Source organism: Ranitomeya variabilis, chromosome 4 (genome assembly GCF_051348905.1).
Source record: "Ranitomeya variabilis isolate aRanVar5 chromosome 4, aRanVar5.hap1, whole genome shotgun sequence".
Classification (NCBI taxonomy): domain Eukaryota; kingdom Metazoa; phylum Chordata; class Amphibia; order Anura; family Dendrobatidae; genus Ranitomeya; species Ranitomeya variabilis.
Window position 1 is genome coordinate 705,141,356 of NC_135235.1, and position 27,078 is coordinate 705,168,433.

Here is a 27,078-nt window from a genome sequence, read left to right on the forward strand (position 1 = left end):
GTAGGTTGCTGCTAATTAATTTAAAAAAATCCTATTAGTGTCTTTCCACCCGTCTCCAGCTAACTTGTGGAAAAACACTACATAGGATAACGTAGAGGAGGGTTTTTGGGCCTTGCAGCGCCGTTTACGTCTGTCTGCACGGTCTCCGTGTGACTGCAGCTCTATCTGTTGTCAGTTCAGCCCCCAAAAAAGAAATAAATAATAAAGTTCACCAAACACACCAGTTACACCACTTTACATTTGTGTAGGCCACATTAGCTCATATTAAAGTCTAGTCCACACTTTAGAAAATTAGTGTTTCTTATACCTGTTAGGAGGAGTTGCTCAGGAATAAGCACACAAATCCGTTAGTACTTTTCTGCTTATCTTTATCAGTCAACCAAGATGAAGAAGGCAGTGAGTAAGGCACGTGGGCGTGGGCGTGGGCGCGGAGCAGGGAGGGGACGTGGGGATTCTGTGCCTGCTGCGGGCACCGGTGACTCATCAGCACCCACTTTCACCAGGCAACAGTCGTTCATGCGCAGCTTTGTGTCAGAGCGCCGTACACCGCTGCTGCGTCAAGAACAAATTGAAGCTGTTGTCGGATGGATGGCAGCTAATGCATCAACTTCCATTAGTGCCACATCCTCTCAGACACAGAGCACTGGAGAGCAGCCATCTGTCTCTTCACCACCTGCCAAATTGCCCAGGCAGACAGAGAGCCCAGGACAGGAGCCGTCTCTACTTCTGTTCTCTGAATCTCTTGGCTTGGAAACAGGGGGCCAGCCAAGCAGCATTGGAGAAATGGAAGAAGAGGCAGGGTGCAGTGATGCCCAACAGCTTTTTCTGTCTTCCTCTGAAGAGGCGGGTGGGCCAGTGGCTCCGGTCACCACATCGCAGGCCGCATCAGCTGATGATGACACTCAGGTGCCACTTACTGGTGCGTGCTCTGCTGCTGAGACTACCCAGGAGGAGCAGTTGGGGGCAGAGGGTAGTGTAGATGATGAGGTCCTCGACCCATCTTGGCGTGAGGGACAGGAAGGTGGTGGGAGCAGCTCTGAGGAAGAGATTCCCCGTACGGCCCAAAGAGGGAGAGGGAGGGGGAAGACTGCGGATCCTGCAGCCTCCGCTTTGGCACCCGTTAGGAGCATGTCTCTTCCAAAAGCCAAAAAGGGCGCTCCCAAGACTTGCAGTGCCTGGTCCTTTTTTGACACAGTTGCAGATGACATTTGCTATGTCAGATGCAACGTGTGTCATCAAAAAGTCAAAAGAGGTCGAAATGTCAGCAACCTCAATACCTCCAACATGTGGAAACATGTGCGCAACAGGCACCCGGCGGAGTTAGAAAAACACACTGAAGAGGTAGGCCAACCAACAGCGGCAGCTACCACCTCTTCAGCTCGTGTTGCCTCTTCCTCTAGCTCACACGCAGCTGGTTCGGCTTCCTCCCAGGATCGCCGTGGAAGAACCTCTGGCCCTGTTGTCCAGAGACCCGCTGTAATTCCACCCGCAGCACCACTTTCCCAGTCATCCACACACTCCCAGCCCAGTCTACAGCCATCGGTAGTACAGGCATGGGAGAAAAGGCGGCCTTTCTCGTCAAACCACCCACGAGCACAGGCTCTGACTGCAGGCATTGCCAAACTTCTGTCACTGGAAATGCTGTCATTCAGGCTGGTGGAGACTGACAGCTTCCGTGACTTGATGTCATTGGCAGTCCCACAGTACAATGTGCCCAGCCGCTTTTACTTCAGCAGGCAAGCCGTCCCTGCCCTGCACAAGCATGTGGAGGGACACATAAAACACGCGCTACTGAACGCCGTCAGTAGCAAGGTCCACCTCACCACCGATGCGTGGACCAGTCAACATGGACAGGGGCGATACCTTTCCCTCACTGCCCATTGGGTTAATGTCGTTGAGCCGGGTACAGACCGTGCGAGTGGCGCAGGACGTGTCCTGCCCACTCCAAGGATTGCAGGAATCCATTCTGTACGCATTGACTCCTCCTCTTACACCAGTTCCTCAGAATCATCGCTGCAGGAGCCGTCACAGTCCACCTCCACATGGACCCGTGATGAACGTGTACCTGTTACGACCGACATGAGCACAGCCGTGGCCAAACGTCAACAGGCCGTGTTGAAATTAATTTTTTGGGGGAATCGTAGCCACACAGCGCAGGAGCTCTGGAATGCCATCAAGCAGGAGAGCGATGTGTGGTTTGTGCCAGCGAATCTCCAGCCAGGCATGGTAGTGTGTGATAATGGCCGAAATCTGGTGGCAGCTCTGGGCCTCGGCAACCTCACTCACATCCCATGTCTGGCACATGTGCTCAATTTGGTCGTGCAGAGCTTTTTGAGGGACTATCCGGATCTTGATGCACTGCTGCACAAGGTCCGCCTAGAGTGTGCTCACTTGCGGCGTTCCAGCACGGCAAAAGCGCGCATTGCGGCTCTGCAGCGCCGACACCGCCTGCCGGAACATCGCATCATATGTGACCTACCTACCAGGTGGAATTCCACGTTACATATGTTGGAGCGGTTGTGTGAGCAGCAGCAAGCTGTAATGGAGTACCAGCTGCTTCAGGCGCAAAAAAGTCGCAGTCAGCGCCGTACAGACTTCACAACCACAGAGTGGGCCACTATGAATGACGTCTGCCAGGTTTTGCGTCCCTTTGATTATTCCACGCGGATGGCGAGTGCAGATGATGCACTAGTCAGCATGACTGTCCCCCTTATCTGCCTGCTTGAAAAATCACTGCAAGCGCTAAGGGATGATGTTGTGGAAGAGGTGGAGGATGAGGATTCACCATTTCCATCATCTTCTGGACAGTCAGCGCCACGTGGTTCCTCACAAACGCGTAGGCAGGGGACAGTTTGTGAGGAGGATGAGGAGGAGTCAATGGAGGAGGAAGACGTCCGTCCAGAGGAGGGAGTTACCGAATTGTCCAGTACTCAGTGTGTACAGCGAGGGTGGGGTGATGACGAGCAGGCAGAGATCACGCCTCCAGCAGGGGACAGCGTTTCTTGGGCAGTTGGCAGTCTGCAGCACATGGTGGATTACATGCTGCAGTGCCTGAGAAACGACCGCCGCATCGCCCACATTCTCAACATGTCTGATTATTGGGTGTTCACCCTCCTCGATCCTCGCTACCGGGACAACGTAGAAAGCCTCATCACACCATTGAACCGGGAGCGAAAAATGCGGGAGTACCAAGACACACTGGTCAATTCCATCATCTTCTCCATTCCAACTGAGAGAAGTGCTGCTAGTGCATTCCAAAGCAGCTCAGTGCGTCCAGGCAGTGGTGGAGGCTCTGCACAAAGAGGGAGCAGAAGCAGTGCCTCTGCCCAAGGCAAGACCAGTATGGCCCAACTGTGGCACAGTTTTCTGTGCCCCCCACAAAAGTCTACACCATCACAGACGGCTCCAGTCAGCAGGAGGCAACGGTTCCGTCAGATGGTGACAGACTACATGTCTTGCCCTCTTGCTGTACTCCCAGACGGCTCTTCCCCTTTCAAGTTTTGGGTCTCAAAGCTGGATACATGGCCAGAGCTAAGCCAGTATGCATTGGAGGTGCTGTCTTGCCCTGCGGCCAGTGTATTATCGGAACGTGTCTTTAGTGCTGCAGGTGGTGTACTAACTGACCGTCGCATGCGACTATCCTCCGATAACGTTGACCGGCTTACTTTCCTGAAAATGAACAAGGCCTGGATCTCGCAGGAATTTGCCACTCCTCCTCCTGATTAAATAATTAGGTCACTGTATACGTTATCCAGGTCTCCTGTTGTGTTCATCTTTCTACCACCTGAACTTAAATTCCTGGGCTCCAACACCGCCAGTTGAGGCTCAGAAGTGCCGTCTGCACAGTCAAAACATACGACCCAGTGTTATTGGGTTTCAGTAACGTCAGCTGATCCCCAGCTGTGTAGCCGGCAATGTGTCATGCGACCGCCACGCTGACACAACAACTGAAATGTAAGGGAATCTGTCCCCCCCCCCAAGGCGTTTGTTACTGAAAGAGCCACCTTGTGCAGCAGTAATGCTGCACAAGGAAAAGGTAGCTATTTTTGTTTAGCACCTTGCACACGCAGAACTTAACACTTATAAAATGTGTCCACTGATACCGTAACACCGTCCCGGAGGTGGGACTTTCCTTCGTAATGTGACGCAGCACAGCCGTCATTCCTACCCCCCCGGCGCCGCGCACCCGCTCCTCAGCGTTGTTTGATTCCGTCCCGGAACCTGCGCTGTTATGTTATCCCGTGGCCAGGCACACTTAGCGCTGCCCGTCTTCTGGCATCATTTGGTGTCAGGATGGCTGCGCCTGTGCGGCCGCGCTGGCAGAGAGCCCGCCTCGCAGTGTCTTCTGATTTAATCCCACTGGGGGCCTGGGATCCATGGACATGCGCAGTGCATATCTGAACCTCCACCTCTCACTTATCTCCCTATGGCTTCTTCAGACTGTTCGGTGTCAGCTGGTCCCTAATAGCATGCCACGGCCGTGACACCGCACAGTCTTAAGAAGCCGTAGGGAGGGGAGTGAGAGGCGAGGATATGCACTGCGCATGTCCATGGATCCCAGGCCCGCGGTGGCATTAAATCAGAAGACACTGCGAGGCGGGCTCTCTGCCAGCGCGGCCGCACAGGCGCAGCCATCCTGACACCAAATGATGCCAGAAGACGGGAAGCGCTAAGTGTGCCTGGCCACGGGATAACATAACAGCGCAGGCTCCGGGACAGAATCAAACATCGCTGAGGAGCCAGTGCGCGTCGCCGGGGGGGGGTAGGAATGACGGCTGTGCTGCGTCACATTACGAAGGAAAGTCCCACCTCCAGGACGGTTTTACGGTTGCAGGGGACACATTTTATAAGTGTTTAGTTCTGTGTTTGCAAGGAGCATGATGAAAAGAGCCACCTTTTCCTTTTGCATCTTTTGTGCTGCACAAGCTGGCTCTTTCAGCTACAAACGCCTTGGGGGGGGGTTAAAGGTTCCCTTTCGACTTTCTCAGGCTTCGGCCTACATTGTGTTCCTCTGCTTTTCCACCTGTCCCTGGGCTCCAACACCGCCAGTTGCCGTCCAGAAGTGCTGTACGCACAGTCAACAGTCCCTCCTCTGTTATTGGGGTTCAGTAACGTCAGCTGTTCCCCTGCTGTGTGTGTGGCAATCCCTCCAACCTCCTCCAACCTCCTCCTCCTCCACCTGTCCCTGGGCTCCAACACCGCCAGTTGCCGTCCAGAAGTGCTGTACGCACAGTCAACAGTCCCTCCTCTGTTATTGGGGTTCAGTAACGTCAGCTGTTCCCCTGCTGTGTGTGTGGCAATCCCTCCTACCTCCTCCAACCTCCTCCAACCTCCTCCTCCTCCACCTGTCCCTGGGCTCCAACACCGCCAGTTGCCATCCAGAAGTGCTGTACGCACAGTCAACAGTCCCTCCTCTGTTATTGGGGTTCAGTAACGTCAGCTGTTCCCCTGCTGTGTGTGTGGCAATCCCTCCTACCTCCTCCAACCTCCTCCAACCTCCTCCTCCTCCACCTGTCCCTGGGCTCCAACACCGCCAGTTGCCGTCCAGAAGTGCTGTACGCACAGTCAACAGTCCCTCCTCTGTTATTGGGGTTCAGTAACGTCAGCTGTTCCCCTGCTGTGTGTGTGGCAATCCCTCCTACCTCCTCCTACCTCCTCCTCCTCCACCTGTCCCTGGGCTCCAACACCGCCAGTTGCCGTCCAGAAGTGCTGTACGCACAGTCAACAGTCCCTCCTCTGTTATTGGGGTTCAGTAACGTCAGCTGTTCCCCTGCTGTGTGTGTGGCAATCCCTCCTACCTCCTCCTACCTCCTCCTCCTCCACCTGTCCCTGGGCTCCAACACCGCCAGTTGCCGTCCAGAAGTGCTGTACGCACAGTCAACAGTCCCTCCTCTGTTATTGGGGTTCAGTAACGTCAGCTGTTCCCCTGCTGTGTGTGTGGCAATCCCTCCTACCTCCTCCTACCTCCTCCTCCTCCACCTGTCCCTGGGCTCCAACACCGCCAGTTGCCGTCCAGAAGTGCTGTACGCACAGTCAACAGTCCCTCCTCTGTTATTGGGGTTCAGTAACGTCAGCTGTTCCCCTGCTGTGTGTGTGGCAATCCCTCCTACCTCCTCCAACCTCCTCCAACCTCCTCCTCCTCCACCTGTCCCTGGGCTCCAACACCGCCAGTTGCCGTCCAGAAGTGCTGTACGCACAGAGCCAAACACCTCGCAAATGTGTTAGTGGGGTTCAGCACCGCCAGCTGTTCCCCTGCTGTGTATACGGCAACGTGTACTGCGACCGCCACGCAGGCACAACAAGTTAAATTTAAGGGAACCTGTCCCCCCCCCCCCAGGCGTTTGTTACTGAAGGAGCCACCTTGTGCAGCAGTAATGATGCAAAGGGAAAAAGTGCCTCTTTTCGTGGTGCTCCTTGCAGATGCTGAACCTAACACTTATGAAATGTGTCCCCTCACAGCGTTCAACCGTCCGGTAGGTGGAACTTTCCTTTGTCATGTGACGCAGCACAGCCGTCACTTTTACCCCCTTGGCGCCGTGCGCCGCCTCCTCAGCGTTGTTTGAATCTGTCCCGGAGCCTGCGCTGTTAGGTTACCCCTTGGCCATGCACACATTTCGCGCTGCCTGTCTTCTGACATCATTTGCTGTCAGGCTGGCTGCGCCTGTGTGTGTGCGCTGTCCGAGATTCAGCCTCGCAGTGTCGTGTAATGTAATCCCACCGCGGGCCTGGGATCCGTGGCCATGCGCAGTGCATATCCTCGCCTCTCACTCCCCTCCCTACGGCTTCTAAAGACTGTTCGGTGTCAGCTGATCCCTAATAGCATGCCACGGCCGTGACACCGCACAGTCTGAAGAAGCCGTAGGGAGGGGAGTGAGAGGTGAGGATATGCACTGCGCATGGCCACGGATCCCAGGCCCGCGGTGGGATTACATTACACGACACCGCGAGGCTGAATCTCGGACAGCGCACCCACACAGGCGCAGCCAGCCTGACAGCAAATGATGTCAGAAGACGGGCAGCGCGAAATGTGTGCATGGCCAAGGGGTAACCTAACAGCGCAGGCTCCGGGACAGATTCAAACAACGCTGAGGAGGCGGCGCACGGCGCCAAGGGGGTAAAAATGACGGCTGTGCTGCGTCACATGACAAAGGAAAGTTCCACCTACCGGACGGTTGAACGCTGTGAGGGGACACATTTCATAAGTGTTAGGTTCAGCATCTGCAAGAACCATAATTAAAAGAGCTAAGTTTACCTTTTCCAGCATTAGTGGTGTACACGATGGCTCTTCCAGCTACAAACGCCTGGTGGGGGGGGGGGGGGTTAAAGGTTTCCTTTCAACTTGCTCCAGTGCAGGCTTCGGCCTACACTCCGCTCCCCCTGCTCCTCCTGCTGACCCTGGGCTCTAACACCGCCAGTTGGGGCCCAGATGTGCTAGCTGCACAGAGAAAAACACCAGCCAATGTGTCAGTGGGGTTCAGCACCGCCAGCTGTTCCCCTGCTGTGCAGCCGGCAACGTGTCCTGCAACTGCCACACAGGCACAACAGACCCAAAAGCTGCCGCCAGTGCAGGCTTCGGCCTACACTCTGCTCCATCTCCTCCTCCTGCTGATCCCGGGCTCCAACACCGCCAGTTGGGGCCCGGTACTGCTAGCTGCACAGAGAAAAACACCAGCCAATGTGTCAGTGGGGTTCAGCACCGCCAGCTGTTCCCCTGCTGTGCAGCCGGCATCGTGTCCTGCAAAAGCCACGCAGACACAAGAACTGAAATTGAAGGGAACCTGTCCCCCCTCCCCCAGGCGTTTGTACGTTTTAAAGGCCACCTTGTACAGCGGTAATGCTGCATGTGTGCAAGGTGGCTCATAAACGTATTCTCCTCGCACATGTGGAACTGAAAACACGTCTAAAATGTGTCCTCTGTGTGACCATTTAACCGTCCCGGTGGTGTGACTTTCCTTTGTAATGACACGCTGCAACCCCCTTGGTAGCGCTGCCCGTCTTCTGGCATCATTGTTTGGCTGCCTGCGCCTCTGCGGCCGCCCTGACCCACACAACGCCCCTCGTTGTCTTATTTATTGGGACTGCGAGGGTGTGATTGACGGGCATGATCAGTGCATCAGTTCGCCTGTCCCTCATCTCCTTCCGCCTTCTGCGGACTGTGCGGCTTCATGGCCGTGGCATGCGATAAGGGATCAGATGACGCCGCACAGTCTGAAGCGGGTGTAAGGACCCGAGTGTCAGAGGCGAACATATGTGCTGCGCCAGGCCCTGAATCCCAGCCCCGCAGTGTTTTAACAATGTTAAGACACTGCGGGGCTGGGATTCATGGTCATCGCGAACTGCACCGGCCGACATTAAATGATGCCAGAACATGGGCAGCGCTAACAGCGCTAGGCCAGGGGATCACACGACAGCGCAGACTCCTGTACAGCAAATAACAACGCTCAGGAGGCTGCACCCAGCACCAAGGTGGGATTCTTGACATCTGTGCTGCGTCTCATTACAAAGGGAACTCGCGCCTCCAACACAGTTTGACTGTTTAAAGGGCTAAATGTTATACGTGTTTCATTCAGCGTGTGCAAGGAGCGAAATTAAAAGAGCAACCTTTGACTTGTGCAGCACTACTGCTGCATAAGCTGTGGCTCTTCTACTTTGTAACCCCTGAGGGGGGGTTAAAGGTTACCTTTGAAATTGGTTCAATTAGGCTTCGGCCTACACTCTGCTCCCCCTGCAGAGCCCTGGGCTCCAACACCGCCAGTTGGGGCCCGGTACTGCTAGCTGCACAGAGAAAAACACCAGCCAATGTGTCAGTGGGGTTCAGCACCGCCAGCTGTTCCCCTGCTGTGCAGCCGGCAACGTGTCCTGCAACTGCCACGCAGGCACAACAGACCCAAAAGCTGCCGCCAGTGCAGGCTTCGGCCTACACTCTGCTCCATCTCCTCCTCCTGCTGACCCCGGGCTCCAACACCGCCAGTTGGGGCCCGGTACTGCTAGCTGCACAGAGAAAAACACCAGCCAATGTGTCAGTGGGGTTCAGCACCGCCAGCTGTTCCCCTGCTGTGCAGCCGGCATCGTGTCCTGCAAAAGCCACGCAGACACAAGAACTGAAATTGAAGGGAACCTGTCCCCCCTCCCCCAGGCGTTTGTACGTTTTAAAGGCCACCTTGTACAGCGGTAATGCTGCATGTGTGCAAGGTGGCTCATAAACGTATTCTCCTCGCACATGTGGAACTGAAAACACGTCTAAAATGTGTCCTCTGTGTGACCATTTAACCGTCCCGGTGGTGTGACTTTCCTTTGTAATGACACGCTGCAACCCCCTTGGTAGCGCTGCCCGTCTTCTGGCATCATTGTTTGGCTGCCTGCGCCTCTGCGGCCGCCCTGACCCACACAACGCCCCTCGTTGTCTTATTTATTGGGACTGCGAGGGTGTGATTGACGGGCATGATCAGTGCATCAGTTCGCCTGTCCCTCATCTCCTTCCGCCTTCTGCGGACTGTGCGGCTTCATGGCCGTGGCATGCGATAAGGGATCAGATGACGCCGCACAGTCTGAAGCGGGTGTAAGGACCCGAGTGTCAGAGGCGAACATATGTGCTGCGCCAGGCCCTGAATCCCAGCCCCGCAGTGTTTTAACAATGTTAAGACACTGCGGGGCTGGGATTCATGGTCATCGCGAACCGCACCGGCCGACATTAAATGATGCCAGAACATGGGCAGCGCTAACAGCGCTAGGCCAGGGGATCACACGACAGCGCAGACTCCTGTACAGCAAATAACAACGCTCAGGAGGCTGCACCCAGCACCAAGGTGGGATTCTTGACATCTGTGCTGCGTCTCATTACAAAGGGAACTCGCGCCTCCAACACAGTTTGACTGTTTAAAGGGCTAAATGTTATACGTGTTTCATTCAGCGTGTGCAAGGAGCGAAATTAAAAGAGCAACCTTTGACTTGTGCAGCACTACTGCTGCATAAGCTGTGGCTCTTCTACTTTGTAACCCCTGAGGGGGGGTTAAAGGTTACCTTTGAAATTGGTTCAATTAGGCTTCGGCCTACACTCTGCTCCCCCTGCAGAGCCCTGGGCTCCAACACCGCCAGTTGGGGCCCGGTACTGCTAGCTGCACAGAGAAAAACACCAGCCAATGTGTCAGTGGGGTTCAGCACCGCCAGCTGTTCCCCTGCTGTGCAGCCGGCAACGTGTCCTGCAACTGCCACGCAGGCACAACAGACCCAAAAGCTGCCGCCAGTGCAGGCTTCGGCCTACACTCTGCTCCATCTCCTCCTCCTGCTGACCCCGGGCTCCAACACCGCCAGTTGGGGCCCGGTACTGCTAGCTGCACAGAGAAAAACACCAGCCAATGTGTCAGTGGGGTTCAGCACCGCCAGCTGTTCCCCTGCTGTGCAGCCGGCATCGTGTCCTGCAAAAGCCACGCAGACACTTGCTCTTGTACCTTCTGCTCCCCATCCTGGTTCCAGTACCGTCAGCTGGTTCCGGGCAGAGCCTTTGGCTTAGGTGCCTCCCTCTGGGTATCCGAGTTCCACCAACGTCAGGTGGTCCTTGGTAGTGCTTTCAGGCACGGGTACCTCCTGCTTAGTAACCGGGTTCCAGTAACGTCAGCTGGTCCTCGGTAGTTCCATTGGCTCTTGGACCTTCGGCTACCCATCCGGGTTCCAGCATCGTCAGCTGGTTCTCGGCAGTGTCTTTTGCTCTTGTACCTTCTGCTCCCCATCCTGGTTCCAGTACCGTCAGCTGGTTCCGGGCAGAGCCTTTGGCTTAGGTGCCTCCCTCTGGGTATCCGAGTTCCACCAACGTCAGGTGGTCCTTGGTAGTGCTTTCAGGCACGGGTACCTCCTGCTTAGTAACCGGGTTCCAGTAACGTCAGCTGGTCCTCGGTAGTTCCATTGGCTCTTGGACCTTCGGGTAGCCATCCGAGTTCCAGTTCCATCAGCTGGTTCTCGGCATTTTCTCAGCCTTCTTGTACCTTCTGCTACATTTCCAAGTTCAAGAGACTAAACACGATGACCCGGAAGACCACCCCTAAGATGACGACGACACCAGAGACGACAACCACTGTGATGACGACGACCCTGGAGACGATGACCCCGAAGACCACCCCGATGACGACGACCCCGGAGACGACGACCCTGAAGACCACCCCGATGACGACGACCCCGGAGACGACGACCCTGGAGACGACGACGACCTGGAAGACCGAGAAGCAGAAGAACAAGAGGCTGCAGAACAAAGAGCAGAAGAACATTAAGCATAACACTAAATATCAGAGCAAAAAATATTATCTAAATTATAAGCAGAAGAAGACTAAGCAGTGTATGGGGGTGAGTCCGTTCCTCCTCGTGGTGCCCCTGGATAAAGCCTGATGCTGCAGGCCAAACTGAACGCGGACAAATGTAACTGTTTTGTGACAGGCAGAACGGAAGGTGTAATCTTCAAACTTTTATAGATAACAACTACGGGAATGCCTGTCACAAATAAGAATATGATGAAGAAGTAGAATATGATGAAGATAATAGTAAAATAAAAAGAATATGAACAATGTAACCAAAAAAATAATAGGTAGAAGATGAAGAAGATGAATAAGGTGAAGAAGTTGATGTCAAAGAAGCTGATGATGAGGATAATGAAGAAGAAAGTGTGGGAGAAGTAAAAAAGAAGGTGAAGGGCGTGGAAGTAGTGAAACATCAATATCTGACAAAATAAAAAAAAATTAACATAGTCTAAATCTTTCTACCGCCGAACGTCATAAAAAACAAACAAAAACCTGCTATTCTATTACATTGGGCTAAACCTCTGTGCCTTTAATGTCTCCGCCACGTCCCCCAATACATCCTACATTATTCTTAGTTGTTTTCCTTCATGTAGAATGAACCTACAAGTTTATAAAGAGTTTATTTTAATTCCGATATTTTCGTCCCATTGACTTGCATTGGGATCGGGTATCGGTATCGGATTGGATCCGATATTTTGACGGTATCGGCCGATACTTTCCGATACCGATACTTTCCGATATCGGAAAGTATCGCTCAACACTACTGATGAGTGTTGAGCAACCCTGGATGGTGCAGATGGTTGGAGTAGTGGATGGTTGGTGGATGGCCACCATGTCTCAATAAGGCTGCGACGTCAGCAAGGTGGTGGAGGAGTCATGTTTTGGGCCGGAATAATGGGGAAACAGCTGGTAGGGCCCTTAAAAGTCCCTGGAGGTGTGAAAATGACCTCTGCAAAGTATATAGAGTTTCTGACTGACAACTTTCTTCCATGGTAGAAAAAGCAGCAACGTGCCTTCAGGAGCAAAATCATCTTCATGCTGACAATGCACCATCACATGCTGCAAAGAATACCTCTGAGTCATTGGCTGCTATGGGCATAAAAGGAGATAAATTCATGGTGTGGCCACCATCTTCCCCTGACCTCAACCCTATAGAGAACCTTTGGAGCATCATCAAACAAAAGATCTATGAGGGTGGGAGGCAGTTCACATCAAAACAACAGCGCTGGGAGGCTATTCCGACTTCATGCAAAGAAATACAAGCAGAAACTCTCCAAAAACTCACAAGTTCAATGGATGCAAGAATTGTGAAGGTCATATCAAAGAAGGGTCCTATGTTAACATGTAACTTGGCCTGTTAGGATGTTTTGGAGTTAAATAGCTTTTTTGTTCAGTGAATGTGACCTCCTAATGCTGCAAATTCCACAAATGAGCATTTTCAGTTCTTTAAAACGTATCAAATGTTTAGAAATTCTACTGTGCCTAATAATTTGGAACAGTGCATTTTGAGTTTTTATTCATTTTGGAGATTATAGTGTTATCATTGGGAGGTTTCTTCAATAAAACTCGATGTATACTCTAACGGGTTATGACTTTTATTAGACTGACTGTCATTTGCACTGACCATTTAGGAAAATCCGAGAAAAATGTCATTTGCATAATAATTTGGAACATGGTGTAATGCCCTCCCTATAAATTTATCCGACGAAAATTCTTTTTTTACAAACGAAAAACGGACGTCACCGACAATGTGATGTACGCTCCCCTAATGCACTTTTTATGCAAGAAAAAAAAAGCTACCTCCCTACCTATAAAACTACTCTGTACTTTTTTTTTTCTGAAACAAGATCGGTCGTCACTAACGCTGTGGCGCCGGCTGTACTAACACGCTACCACTAAAACTACGCTGTACTTTTTTTTTTTCTCTAAAAGAAGATCGGTCGTCACTAACGATGTGACGCCGGCTACACTACCTTGCTATATCTAAAACTATGCTGTACTAACTAATGTTATTTTTTCCTAAAAAAAACTTGGATGTCGCCTAGACTGCGAAGTCCGCTACACTAACTAGCTAAAAAAGAAAAATTTCCATGGCGCAGTCTCTGATCAGCAGCGATACTGATCAAAGCGCTGCGGACACAGAAAGAGCACAAATGCTCTGCGCAGGACGCCGCGCACAGGAAAAAAAGCGCAAAAAAGTGTGCTAAAAATTCAATTGGACGGGGGGACGTCACCAAACACTGACGCCAGCTATACTACTTTGCTACGTCTAAAACTACACTATACTAACTACGATTATTTTTTTCTAAAAAAACTTGGAGGTCGCTTAGACTGTGAAGTCCGCTACACTAACTAAAAAAGAAAAATTTCCATGGCGCGGTCTCTGATCAGCAGCGATACTGATCAAAGTGCTGCGACACAGGAAGAGCAGGAATGCTCTTCGCGGGACGCCGCACACAGGAAAAAAAGCGCAAAAAAGTCAATTGGAGGGAGGAGGTACTGGAACAGGGAGGGGGGATGGGAAAGGGGACGTTAAACACTGACGCTGGCTACGGTACTTTGCTGAGCCTGAAACTACACTGTACTAACTACGATTATTTTTTCTAAAAAAGAAAAAAAAAATCGGACTTTGCTCAGACTGCGAAGTCCTCTACACTAACTAGCTAAAAAAAGAAAAAGTCCTGTGGCGGAGTCTCTGATCAGCAGCGATACTGATCAAAGCGCTGCGGACACAGGAAGAGCATGAATGCTCTGCGCGGGACGCCGCGCACAGGAAAAAAAAGTGCAAAAAGTGCGCAAAAAAATCAATTGGAGGAGAGGGAGGGGGGTACTGGAACAGGGATGGGGGGATGGGAAAGGGGTGGGGGAGGTGCTGCTGCTGTTGCTGTGATCACAGTCCTCACCTCACAGCAGGCAGATAACAGCAGAGAGCACAGAGCATGGAGCTGGAACAGCACACAGCACAGGAGGGCAGGAGATCGCCGGGTTGATCACACTGGCCACCAATGGAATCTTTGAGGCCATGTGCACACGTTCAGGATTTTTAGCGTTTTTTTCGTGATAAAAATGCGAAAAAAAACGCTAACATATGCCTCCTATTATTTACAGTGTATTCCGCATTTTTTGTGCAAATGTTGCAATTTTTTCCGCGAAAAAATCGCATCGCGGAAAAAAAAGCAACATGTTCATTAAAAATGCGGAATTGCGAGGATTCCGCACACCTAGGAGTCCATTGATCTGCTTACTTCCTGCACGGGGCTGTGCACACCATGCGGGAAGTAAGCAGATTATGTGCGGTTGGTACCCAGGGTGGAGGAGAGGAGACTCTCCTCCACGGACTGGGCACCATATAATTGGTAAAAAAAAAGAATTAAAATAAAAAATAGTCCTATACTCACCCTCGATGTCCCCCGCAGTGTTCCCGCCTCACCGCTGCATGCTGCCGCTTCGGTTCCTATAGCTGCTGTGCGGTGAAGGACCTGCCGATGACGTCACTGTCTTGTGATTGGTCGTGAGCGGTCATGTGACCGCTCACATGACCGCGACGTCATGGAAGGTCCTGCGCGCACACACCAGCTATAGGAAGAGGAACGGACGCCGCTGATGAGATGTCTGGGTGAGTATAACCATTTTTTTTATTTTTTTTAATTATTTTTAAACATTCTATCTTTTACTATAGATGCTGCATAGGCTGCATCTATAGTAAAAAGTTGGTCACACTTGTCAAACAGTATGTTTGACAAGTGTGACCAACCTGTCAGTCAGTTTTCCAAGTGATGCTACAGATCGCTTGGAAAACTTTAGCATTCTGCAAGCTAATTACGCTTGCAGAATGCTAAAAAAAACGCGAAAAAAACGGAAAAAAAACGCAAAAAAAAAAATGCGGATTTCTTGCAGAAAATTTCCGGTTTTCTTCAGGAAATTTCTGCAAGAAATCCGGACGTGTGCACATACCCTGACTCAGGTCAGACAGAGGGGCTTGGACAACTGCTCTGCACGCCAAATCTGAGAGAAAGATGGCGTGTAGGACGGTGATCGGTATTTTAAATTAACCCCTTTGGCGCTGATTGGCTAGAAGCTATTGTTCAGCCAATCAGTGCCATAGGGGTTAATCAGGTGAGGTGACGTGGCGATCACCCCACCTACTGTGACAGGCTGTGATTGGTGCTGTGTGACGTCGCACCAATCACAGCCTGTCAAATGCTTTTTTTTATCAACTTTATTGGCAGCTTTGCTGTGATTGGCTGGTGAGAGTTCACCAGCCAATCACAGCGATCGGCGATGGGGGGGGTATCAGCCCCTCGTGGTGACGTGCCAGGATGGCCTGCTGTTAGAAACAGCAGCCATCCTCACCCGGTCACCTTGCAATGACCGGAAATAGCAGTGCCGTACTAGTATTGCGGTTTGCGGGAACGCAGTTCCCACTGCGCAGTACTAGTAGGGCGCATGTCAGGAAGGGGTTAATATATTTTATATGGGCAGGGCCGGTTTTAGACAAAGTGGGGCCCTAGGCAAAAGTTTAAAATGAGGCCCCTAATGCTCACATATTGCACCATGACACTCAAACATTTTGGTTGTATTGACATGCGCTGAGTTCAGACCATTTGATGCATGTGATCGACAATATTGAAGTCGTTTGGCTCTTGTTTCTCAGCCTCTTTACACTAATGAAGAATGATGGGACAGAACACTAATAGATCAACTCCCCGAGTCGAAGTCAGTATCCATTTTGGTGGAGTTGGTATCAAATGGACAGACTCTGACTCCTTAAATACATTATATAATACATTGGGTGCAGGATGTGCTGTAATTTTTTCATAATAATGTGGGAAAGTTATGAAATGTCCTATAAATGAGCATTTTGCTATTTTGTGAACGATTGCCAACATGTTTATATATATGAACTCTCGTTTGTTCAGCCAGTATTTAAAAATGTGCATGACACACACTCACGCACTCACACACTATCACTGTGTATATACCCAGCCATCTACATATACTAATAACATATATTCAAGTTAGAATAATGCAAAAAATTACATATATATATATATATATATATATATATATATATATATATATATATATATCTATAATATAACGCTGGGAGCGTCACTCTGTCCGAAGCCTTTATAGACTGCGCAAGCGCCGGCGCAGTCTGGGCCCCACAGAGCGACGCTCCCAGGAGATCGCGGTATGCGTAAGCGCTGAACGCACACCGCGATCTCCAACAGAGAAGCAGGGACGAGCCAGGAGGCGGAGGGTGAGTATACTTACCTGTCCCGTTCCACCGACGCCATTCCGGGCCATGAATATCCCCCTGCTCCCGGAATCGGCGCCTGCGCAGTCCGCGCTTTCCGGCGCCATTTTCTTGAAGACACACTGCAATGTGTCTTCAAGAAAATGGCGCCGGAAAGCGCGGACTGCGCAGGCGCCGATTCCGGGAGCAGGGGGATATTCATGGCCCGGAATGGCGTCGGTGGAACGGGACAGGTAAGTATACTCACCCTCCGCAAGTAACAAATTGCTGTGCCATGAGGCTGTGGCACTTCATGCCACAGCTATTTGTTACTTACGCCACTTACGTCCACAGCCACCGCACCCACCACAGCCGCCGCACCGAGCACAGCCGCCACACCCAGCACAGCCACGCACAGCCGCCCACAGACACGCACAGCCGCCGCACCCAGCACAGCCGCCGCACCCAGCACAGCCGCCGCACCCAGCACAGCCGCCGCACTCAGCACAGCCGTCCACAGCCGCCGCACCCAGCACAGCCACGCACAGCCGCCCACAGCCACGCACAGCCGCCCACAGCCACGCACAGCCACCCACAGCCACGCACAGCCGCCCACAGCCGCCGCACCCAGTACAGCCACGCACAGCCACCCACAGCCGCCGCACCCACCACAGCCACCGCACCCAGCACAGCCACGCACAGCCGCCGCACCCAGCACAGCCGCCTACAGCCACGCACAGCTGCTGCACCCAGCACAGCCGCCCACAGCCACGCACAGGCGCCTACAGCCACCGCACCCAGCACAGCCGCCGCACCCAGCACAGCCACGCACAGCCACCGCACCCAGCACAGCCGTCCACAGCCGCCGCACCCAGCACAGCCACGCACAGCCGCCTACAGCCACACACAGCCGCCTACAGCCACGCACAGCCGCCGCACCCAGCACAGCCGCCCACAGCCACGCACAGCCGCCTACAGCCACGCACAGCCACCGCACCCAGCACAGCCGTCCACAGCCACCGCACCCAGCACAGCCACGCACAGCCGCCGCACCCACCACAGCCACCGCACCCAGCACAGCGACGCACAGCCGCCCACAGCCACGCACAGCCGCTGCACCTAGCACAGCCACCGGACCCAGCACAGCCGTCCACAGCCGCCGCACCCAGCACAGCCACGCACAGCCGCCTACAGCCACACACAGCCGCCTACAGCCACGCACAGCCGCCGCACCCAGCACAGCCGCCCACAGCCACGCACAGCCGCCTACAGCCACGCACAGCCGCCTACAGCCACGCACAGCCGCTGCACCCAGCACAGCCACCGCACCCAGCACAGCCGTCCACAGCCGCCGCACCCAGCACAGCCACGCACAGCCGCCGCACCCACCACAGCCACCGCACCCAGCACAGCGACGCACAGCCGCCGCACCCAGCACAGCCGCCCACAGCCACCCACAGCCACGCACAGCCGCTGCACGTAGCACAGCCACCGGACCCAGCACAGCCGTCCACAGCCACCGCACCCAGCACAGCCGCCCGCACCCAGCACAGCCACGCACAGCCGCCGCACCCACCAGAGCCGCCGCACCCAGCGCAGCCGCCCACAGCCACGCACAGCCACCCACAGCCGCTGCACCTAGCACAGCCACCGCACCCAGCACAGCCGTCCACAGCCGCCGCACCCAGCACAGCCACCCACAGCCGCCCGCACCCAGCACAGCCGCGCCACATACAGCCGCCCGCACTCAGCACAGCCGCCGCACTCAGCACAGCCACCGCACCCAGCACAGCCGCCGCACCCAGCACAGCCACGCACAGCCGCCGCACCCAGCACAGCCACCGCACCCAGCACAGCCACCGCACCCAGCACAGCCGCCGCACCCAGCACAGCCGCCGCACCCAGCACAGCCACGCACAGCCGCTGCACCCAGCACAGCCACCGCACCCAGCACAGCCGCCGCACCCAGCACAGCCACGCACAGCCGCCCACAGCCACGCACAGCCGCCCAGAGCCACGCACAGCCGCTGCACCCAGCACAGCCGCCCACAGCCGCCGCACCCAGCACAGCCGCCGCACCCAGCACAGCCGCCGCACCCAGCACAGCCGTCCACAGCCGCCGCACCCAGCACAGCCACGCACAGCCGCCCACAGCCACGCACAGCCGCCCAGAGCCACGCACAGCCGCTGCACCCAGCACAGCCGCCCACAGCCGCCGCACCCAGCACAGCCTACAGCCACGCACAGCCGCCGCACCCAGCACAGCCGCCGCACCCAGCACAGCCGCCGCACCCAGCACAGCCGCGCACAGCCGCCGCACCCAGCACAGCCACCGCACCCAGCACAGCCGCCGCACCCAGCACAGCCACGCACAGCCGCCCACAGCCACGCACAGCCGCCCAGAGCCACGCACAGCCGCCGCACCCAGCACAGCCGCCGCACCCAGCACAGCCGCCGCACCCAGCACAGCCACGCACAGCCGCCGCACCCAGCACAGCCGCCGCACCCAGCACAGCCGCCCACAGCCACACACAGCCGCCGCACCCAGCACAGCCACCGCACCCAGCACAGCCACCCACAGCCGCCCGCACCCAGCAGCGCCACGCACAGCCGCCCACACTCAGCACAGCCGCCCGCACTCAGCACAGCCGCCCGCACTCAGCACAGCCGCCCGCACTCAGCACAGCCGCCCGCACTCAGCACAGCCGCCCGCACTCAGCACAGCCGCCCGCACTCAGCACAGCCGCCCGCACTCAGCACAGCCGCCCGCACTCAGCACAGCCGCCCGCACTCAGCACAGCCGCCCGCACTCCGCACAGCCGCCCGCACTCCGCACAGCCGCCCGCAATGATGGGGGCGCAGGATGGAGCAGCACGTGATAGGATGGGGGCGCAGGATGGGAGCACATGACAGGATGGGGATGCAGGATGGAGCAGCACATGACACGGTGGAGCAGCACATGACAGGATGGGGCGCAGGATGGAGCAGCACATGACACGGTGGAGCAGCACATGACAGGATGGGGATGCAGGATGGAGCAGCACATGACACGGTGGAGCAGCACATGACAGGATGGGGGCGCAGGATGGAGCAGCACATGACACGGTGGAGCAGCACATGACAGGATGGGGATGCAGGATGGAGCAGCACATGACACGGTGGAGCAGCACATGACAGGATGGGGGCGCAGGATGGAGCAGCACATGACAGGATGGGAGAGCAAGATGGGAGCAGCACATACCAGGATGGAGACCATATACCAATATAAATGCTCGCCACCCGGGCGTAGAACGGGTTCAATAGCTAGTATATATATATTGTGGTGCAGTGACCCACATTACAGCCAGGGGCCGCTGTGTGTGTGCTTCAAGATGCACTTGGAGGCATGATGGTGAAGAGAGAAAGTCTGGCAGGATTATAAATGGCCAGTATGTGTGTCGCACTCGCAGAGGAGGTCACTCTGCGCTGTCAATCTGAATGTAAGTTGGTCTGCTGGGACCTGTAGTCCCACGTCTGATTGTATAGTTCTTATGGGAGATTGGCAGGGCTAGTCATGAGAGATGGGAGGGTCAGACTAGCCACACGCACACCCAGACTCCCACCCTGGGAGTGGTTACAGGTATGTAATGTGACCAGGGTGTGGGTCACATGTGCCTGGGAGGTTCCTGTGTATGGAGCTGTGAGGTTCCTGTGTAAGGTCCTAGACGGTCGGTGTTGGACTGTCCGGGTATGGACTGGAGTCCTGGAAGCACTTTGAGACCGTGGACCTGATGGATGGTCAGTGTTGGATTGTCCTGGTATGGACTGGAGTCCTGGAAGCACTGTGAGACCATCGACCTGGACGGTTCTGTTGTGGACCTTGGACTCACGTGGAGTCTACCTGTGGAGCAGGAGTTCCTAAGAGGTAACCCCTGGTATGGGGAAAACGGAACTATTGCTGAACTGTGCAGTCACCCGGTGACTGGAGGGATACCAGTGTGACCACTGAAGGATTTATAAGCCATATATAATGAACTGTTTGTGTTTATGGTTTATGATGTATAATAAACCAGAGTAGACTGTTATGTGTGAGATATCGTGCCTGAAGTGCTTGAATCCTATGCCAAGCGAGTATTCCCCAACACACTCAGGTAGCGTATCACCACATTTGGTGTTTCGAATGCGGGCACGGTCCAAGAAGCACATGTTGCAGCGCTGGCTGATCTGAGCCAGAGGAGTAAGCAGTCTGTGAGGACCGTGTGTAACGGACAGGAGTCTGTGCTATGCTCACTGGGTCAGTGAGAGACTGTGAAGTTTTTTTTCTCAAGTCAGCTTGCTGTGGCTCGGTGGGGTCACGAAGTTTGCTGTGGCTCGGTGGGGTCACGAAGGTGACAAGCATCTTGCTGTGGCTCGGCGGGGTCACGAAGGTGACAAGCGGAAGTTGTGGATTGGCGGGTCCACGAAGTTTGCGGTGGAGCCGTGCAGAGCCTTGTGGAGCGTAGCTGCAGTTGCAGCAAGAGGTTCAGCAGCAGCGGCTCGTGATTGCCAGCAGGAGCTGGTGAAGAGTTGAAGGGAAGAAAAACAAACAAAAAAACAACATTTTTTTTTCTGTTTGCAGACTCTTAAAGGGCCAGAGTCACATTGGTGTACTGTGTGAACTGGGGCCTGAAAGTACTGTGGGGAGTCCACGGGGTGTACCCCAGGGAAGGGGTGGTGTCCCTAATAGGGTGGTGTCCCAAAAAAGGGGGCGATGACCCAAAAAGGGATGGTTGCCCAAAAGGGGGTGGAGTCCCAAAAAGAGGCGTCAGTGAATGCATCATCAAACTGTTGCCTGGGGCAATTGTACCATGTGTGTCCAATCTGCTCTATGAACTACCCACCCGGCAAGAGGTTACGTGGATGTGTACTAGAATTGAACGCAGACGTAGAAGAGATATATGGTCTGGTCGATTCGGGGAGTTCAGTGACGCTAGTAAGGGCTGTGGAGTATAAATTTGTAATATCTGAAAGGAAGATTGAGGTCACATGCATCCATGGGGACACTAAGATTTATTCAGTGGCCTGGGTGCAACTCGAGACGGACAGGGGCCATTCAAGTCTGGAGGCCGCCATAGTTCCTAACCTACCTTGTCCGGTCATAGTAGGCCGGGACTGTAAGTTGTTCTCAGATTTGTGGAAGGAGGATGTTCCTCTACAGCAGGAGGATGGAAGTCTCTCTGTTGTTGCAGGGGCATACGTTAAGTCAGAAATACATCCCAGAATTGACGGGTCGGACATCGGCGTTATCAGTGTGAAGGGTTCGTCTGCCCAACTTACTGACATGATGTCACCTGACATGTACCCCAAGATGACTGGTAGTGGTGTGTTAAATAAAACCTGTGTAGCTGACACCCGATTAGAAAGCAACTTGAGTGTTCACCATGTTGTGGGGTGTGACACAGACTCCGGGGGTGACTGTGACGTGTCATTGCCAGTAGCAACCACTAGAGCTGAGTACGAGGTTGTGCGGACAGAAACACTGACACAGGGGAACGACAGTGCTCCACAAGATAAAGTCAGGATGGCAAAGGCAGCCATACCAGAAAATATGACCTGTGTAAGGGGCCACTGCGGGTTACAGGATGACCAATTGGGTGGTGGTGACTACCATTCAGATGATGATGCCAGCGGAAAAGAGTGCAGTATAGCTGACTCAAGTACAAGTGGCAAGTCTTCCTCCGGTCGCCGGAGACGTAAAAGAGGAAAAGGGGCTGAACAAATTGCACCTGGTGAGAAGGCTGATAAAGAGGAGGTCCAGGATCTCGCTAATGAGTTGTCTCATGAAAAGCAAAAGGTGGCAGATTTACAGGCCGAGTTAAGGCATCTGAGACAAGCAGCTGAGCACAGGGTGGATGAGCTGGAGAAGGAAGTCTCTGAACTCCGAGGTCACCTGTCAACGTGGCAAAGTGTGAATAAAACCTTAAAGGAAGATGTGAACGTGCTCAGGGAAGCATTAAATGGTCTTCTGCAAGAGAAAGAGTTGGTGGTTGCAGGCTTACCGTGCCAGTGCCAAAGTGGTAACGAGGTGGAGCTGTCAGTGCCCATCCTGGCCAGGGATCTGGAAGAGTGTAAAGCCGAGAATGTCTTGATGGAAAGGTCCGAGGTAAAACGGGAGCCGCCCGTCCATGAAGAGAATGAGACCCCGCTCTTCAAGTGTGTGATAGATGTACCCAAAGAGGTGCAAGAAGCCTGTACCGGTGAAGGTGTGCATGAGGCCTTTAGAAAAGCAGTGGAAGCATGTAGCGTGCACTGGGCACCAGAGACTAAACAGTTGGTGATACTGACGACTAAGGAAGTCACAGTGAAGCGGGTGGCTATCCTGAAGGATATGCACCTACAATGTCTTCGCATGAAACAAATGATCCTGTTGAGGAACAAGGAAGCAGCTCGACGTTTGGAGCATGCCAGGAAAGAGCAAAGTCGGCTGGGCTTTGTGGAAGACGTCGTTCGAGTACCCAGAAGTCTGGTGGGGAAAATCATTGGAAGATTTGGAAAAGTGATGCAGGACCCGGTGAATAGATCCGGTGTGGCAAGAGTCAGGATTCCAGATGTTGGCGAAGTCCAGGTAACTGGTGAAGATGAGATGGTTCCTTTCCTAGTTGTGGGAACAGAGGAGAGCCTTGGCAAAATACGGACTCTGCTGGAATATCGTATGGTATTTCTGAAGGAAATGGAGCAGTTAAGGGTTGAAGGACGGCGCCTTACAGGACTGCTGCGCCCGGTTGATGGAAGATGGCTGCCACGTTTGACCCGAAATGTGGACAAGAAAAAGGGTGGAAGTACCCAGCCTAATGAAAGAAGTAGTGTCGCCTCAGCTGACTCAGGGATGAGTGACATAGCTGGAAGACCTTGTAGTAAAAGTGGGTTGGCCAAAAAGGGTCTGATGACACAGACGGTTGGTGACTCAAGGGTTGAAACCCAAGGCCTACATGTTGACCGCTGGGGGCGGGGAAAACCTAACAAGGGTGTGTTGATGGGGGATGCTCAAATCCGACTGAGACAGTTCTCTCGACTGGTAGGGCAAGGTGACTTGCGTACCCTGTGTCAGAAACCCGGGTTTATGTCATGTGTCCACCCCAATAGGGTTGAACAAAGGGGGGAGGTATGTGGTGCAGTGACCCACGTTACAGCCAGGGGGCGCTGTGTGTGTGCTTCAAGATGCACTTGGAGGCATGATGGTGAAGAGAGAAAGTCTGGCAGGATTATAAATGGCCAGTATGTGTGTCGCAGAGGAGGTCACTCTGCACTGTCAATCTGAATGTAAGTTGGTCTGCTGGGACCTGTAGTCCCACGTCTGATTGTATAGTTCTTATGGGAGATTGGCAGGGCTAGTCATGAGAGATGGGAGGGTCAGACTAGCCACACACACACCCACCCTGGGAGTGGTTACAGGTATGTAATGTGACCAGGGTGTGGGTCACATGTGCCTGGGAGGTTCCTGTGTATGGAGCTGTGAGGTTCCTGTGTAAAGTCCTAGACGGTCAGTGTTGGACTGTCCGGGTATGGACTGGAGTCCTGGAAGCACTGTAAGACCGTGGACCTGATGGATGGTCAGTGTTGGATTGTCCTGGTATGGACTGGAGTCCTGGAAGCACTGTGAGACCATCGACCTGGACGGTTCTGTTGTGGACCTTGGACTCACGTGGAGTCTACCTGTGGAGCAGGAGTTCCTAAGAGGTAACCCCTGGTATGGGGAAAACGGAACTATTGCTGAACTGTGCAGTCACCCGGTGACTGGAGGGATACCAGTGTGACCACTGAAGGATTTATAAGCCATATATAATGAACTGTTTGTGTTTATGGTTTATGATGTATAATAAACCAGAGAAAGCAACCACAGCCAATATGGAGCCACCCAGAGAAAATACCAAGCAGGAGTGAGATATAAAATGCCTTTATTTAAATTGGCAGCAATATAACATAGACAATGCATATAATATATAGAAATTGTGCGCATCCATGGGAATAAAATTTATAAAAATTAAAATACTAAAAACAACAGGGGAGTTTATACAGGCTGACCCTTTTATATTAAGATAACAGGTTAATAAGACCTCCAATAAAAAGTGACATGAGGGCATGTGGAATTTGTTGATTACTACCAATAATGTAGAGGGTGTAAGGACCATTAAAGTGCCATGTGATAAATAAATATAAAGATAATATACAGTTAAATAAAAGTGGTATGTACGTGACAATATTAATTCATAATTTGTGTGCAAATGTAAGCAGAATAAAGTGCAATGTGCAATACCGTGCCAAAGCCACAGGGTATATAATGACAGTATCCGCAATAGGTGCACAATATAATAAAGATACTACAATGTTTAATTGTGATGTGGTGTACTTGCTCATTAAACACGTGTTAAAAAATGTGCAAAAAAATAGTAAAAATCAAATATATAAACCAGTGCAGAACTCATAAATTATACAATTATAGTATCCGCACCAGGTACACAGTTTTGCGGACATAGATAGTGACAGACTGCTGAAAACTGCGCCATATACCACAGTGCCTATTGAGAAATCTCATGAGACTATCACACCCACAGCCATAGTCCAGCCCGAGGAGGAATGCAATATTACGATATACCTGTATAAGGGGTCAGCCGGGTCCCATGCAGCGCACCCCGACGCGCGTTTCGGATCTAATCCTTCGTCAGGGGGAGTAGACTGTTATGTGTGAGATATCGTGCCTGAAGTGCTTGAATCCTATGCCAAGCGAGTATTCCCCAACACACTCAGGTAGCGTATCACCACTATATATATATATATATATATATATATATATATATATATATATATATATATTTATTTATATATACATACATACACACACACACACACACACACACACACACACACACACACACACACTTATACACACACACCTACATGGCACATGCTTATACACACATACATGGCACGCACTTATACACACACACATACATGGCACACACTTATTCATACATACACACGGCACACTTATATTCATACATACCCACATATATATGCACTTATAGATACACACACAACACGCATTTATACACACATGCATAATTGGCGCACACACATGCTGCACAGCAAATTTGATACATGTGATTCACATAAAGGCCGGCATCACACTCAGCGTATGAAAATACGGTCCGTTTTTTACGGCCGTAATACGCAGAAATGTTCCCAAAATAGTGATCCGTATGTCATCCGTAGGCAAGGAGTGGCAGCGTATTTTGTGCATGGCATCCTCCGTATGTAATCCGTATGGCATCCGTACTGCAAGATTTTCTCGCAGGCTTGCAAAACCGACATCTAATGGATTTATGTGCTCAAATGTTCGGTAAAACATATATATATATATAATGTCACTGAGACACACACACACACACACATATACAGTGGGGCAAAAAAGTATTTAGTCAGTCAGCAATAGTGCAAGTTCCACCACTTAAAAAGATGAGAGGCGACTGTAATTTACATCATAGGTAGACCTCAACTATGGGAGACAAACTGAGAAAAAAAAATTGTCTGTTTTTTTAACATTTAATTTCACACCTCCCAACCGTCCCGGATCCCGCGGGACTGTCCTGATTTCGACAGTCAGCCCCGGGATCCCGGGAGGGACATTAGTTGTCCCGCACTGGTTGGGAGGTGTACATATCACCCAGTCCCTGAGCCCCTGCACCCGCCCGCAGAGAACTGCAGCATATTGGCTGCTCTGTGCTCATAGGCTCAGGACCTGTGATGAAGTCACAGGATGGGAGGAGTCAGGGGGTCACATGATCGGGAGGACCTCCGTGTACAGGACTCTGCTGGTTGTCATGACGCTGAAAGGTAAGCATGTGTGAGGTCAGGAGGTGTTTACAGTGTGGATGTAGCAGAGCCGTGTGTGTACAAGGTGTGTGGATCGGAGCAGCGTGTGCAATGTGTATGGAGTGGAGCCGTGTGTGTGTACGAGGTGTACGGGGAGGAGCCGTGTGTGTACGAGGTGTACGGAGTGGAGCCGTGTGTGTATGAGGTGTACGGAGCGGAGCCGTGTGTGTATGAGGTGTACGGAGCGGAGCCGTGTGTATGAGGTGTACGGAGCGGAGCCGTGTGTGTATGAGGTGTACAGAGTGGAGCAGTGTGTGTACGGAGCAGAGCCGTGTGTATGAGGTGTATGGAGCGGAGCCGTGTGTGTATGAGGTGTACGGAGCGGAGCCGTGTGTGTATGAGGTGTACGGAGCGGAGCCGTGTGTATGAGGTGTACGGAGCGGAGCCGTGTGTGTACGAGGTGTACAGAGTGGAGCAGTGTGTGTACGGAGCAGAGCCGTGTGTATGAGGTGTATGGAGCGGAGCCGTGTGTGTATGAGGTGTACGGAGCGGAGCCGTGTGTGTATGAGGTGTACGGAGCGGAGCCGTGTGTGTATGAGGTTTACGGAGCGGAGCCGTGTGTGTATGAGGTGTACGGAGCGGAGCCGTGTGTGTATGAGGTTTACGGAGCGGAGCCGTGTGTGTATGAGGTGTACGGAGCGGAGCTGTGTGTGTATGAGGTGTACG

At 53.0% G+C, this 27,078-nt stretch overlaps 2 protein-coding genes across 4 annotated transcripts in view; both read right to left on the reverse strand.

Annotated features, from left to right (window-relative positions):
- The window catches only part of LOC143766477 (uncharacterized), a 511,034-nt gene that overhangs the window by 329,684 nt on the left and 154,272 nt on the right, over positions 1-27,078 (reverse strand). The window lies entirely within an intron of this gene.
- Positions 1-27,078, reverse strand: part of LOC143766473 (uncharacterized) — a 175,007-nt gene that overhangs the window by 79,997 nt on the left and 67,932 nt on the right. The gene's annotated exons all lie outside the window — the stretch shown is intronic.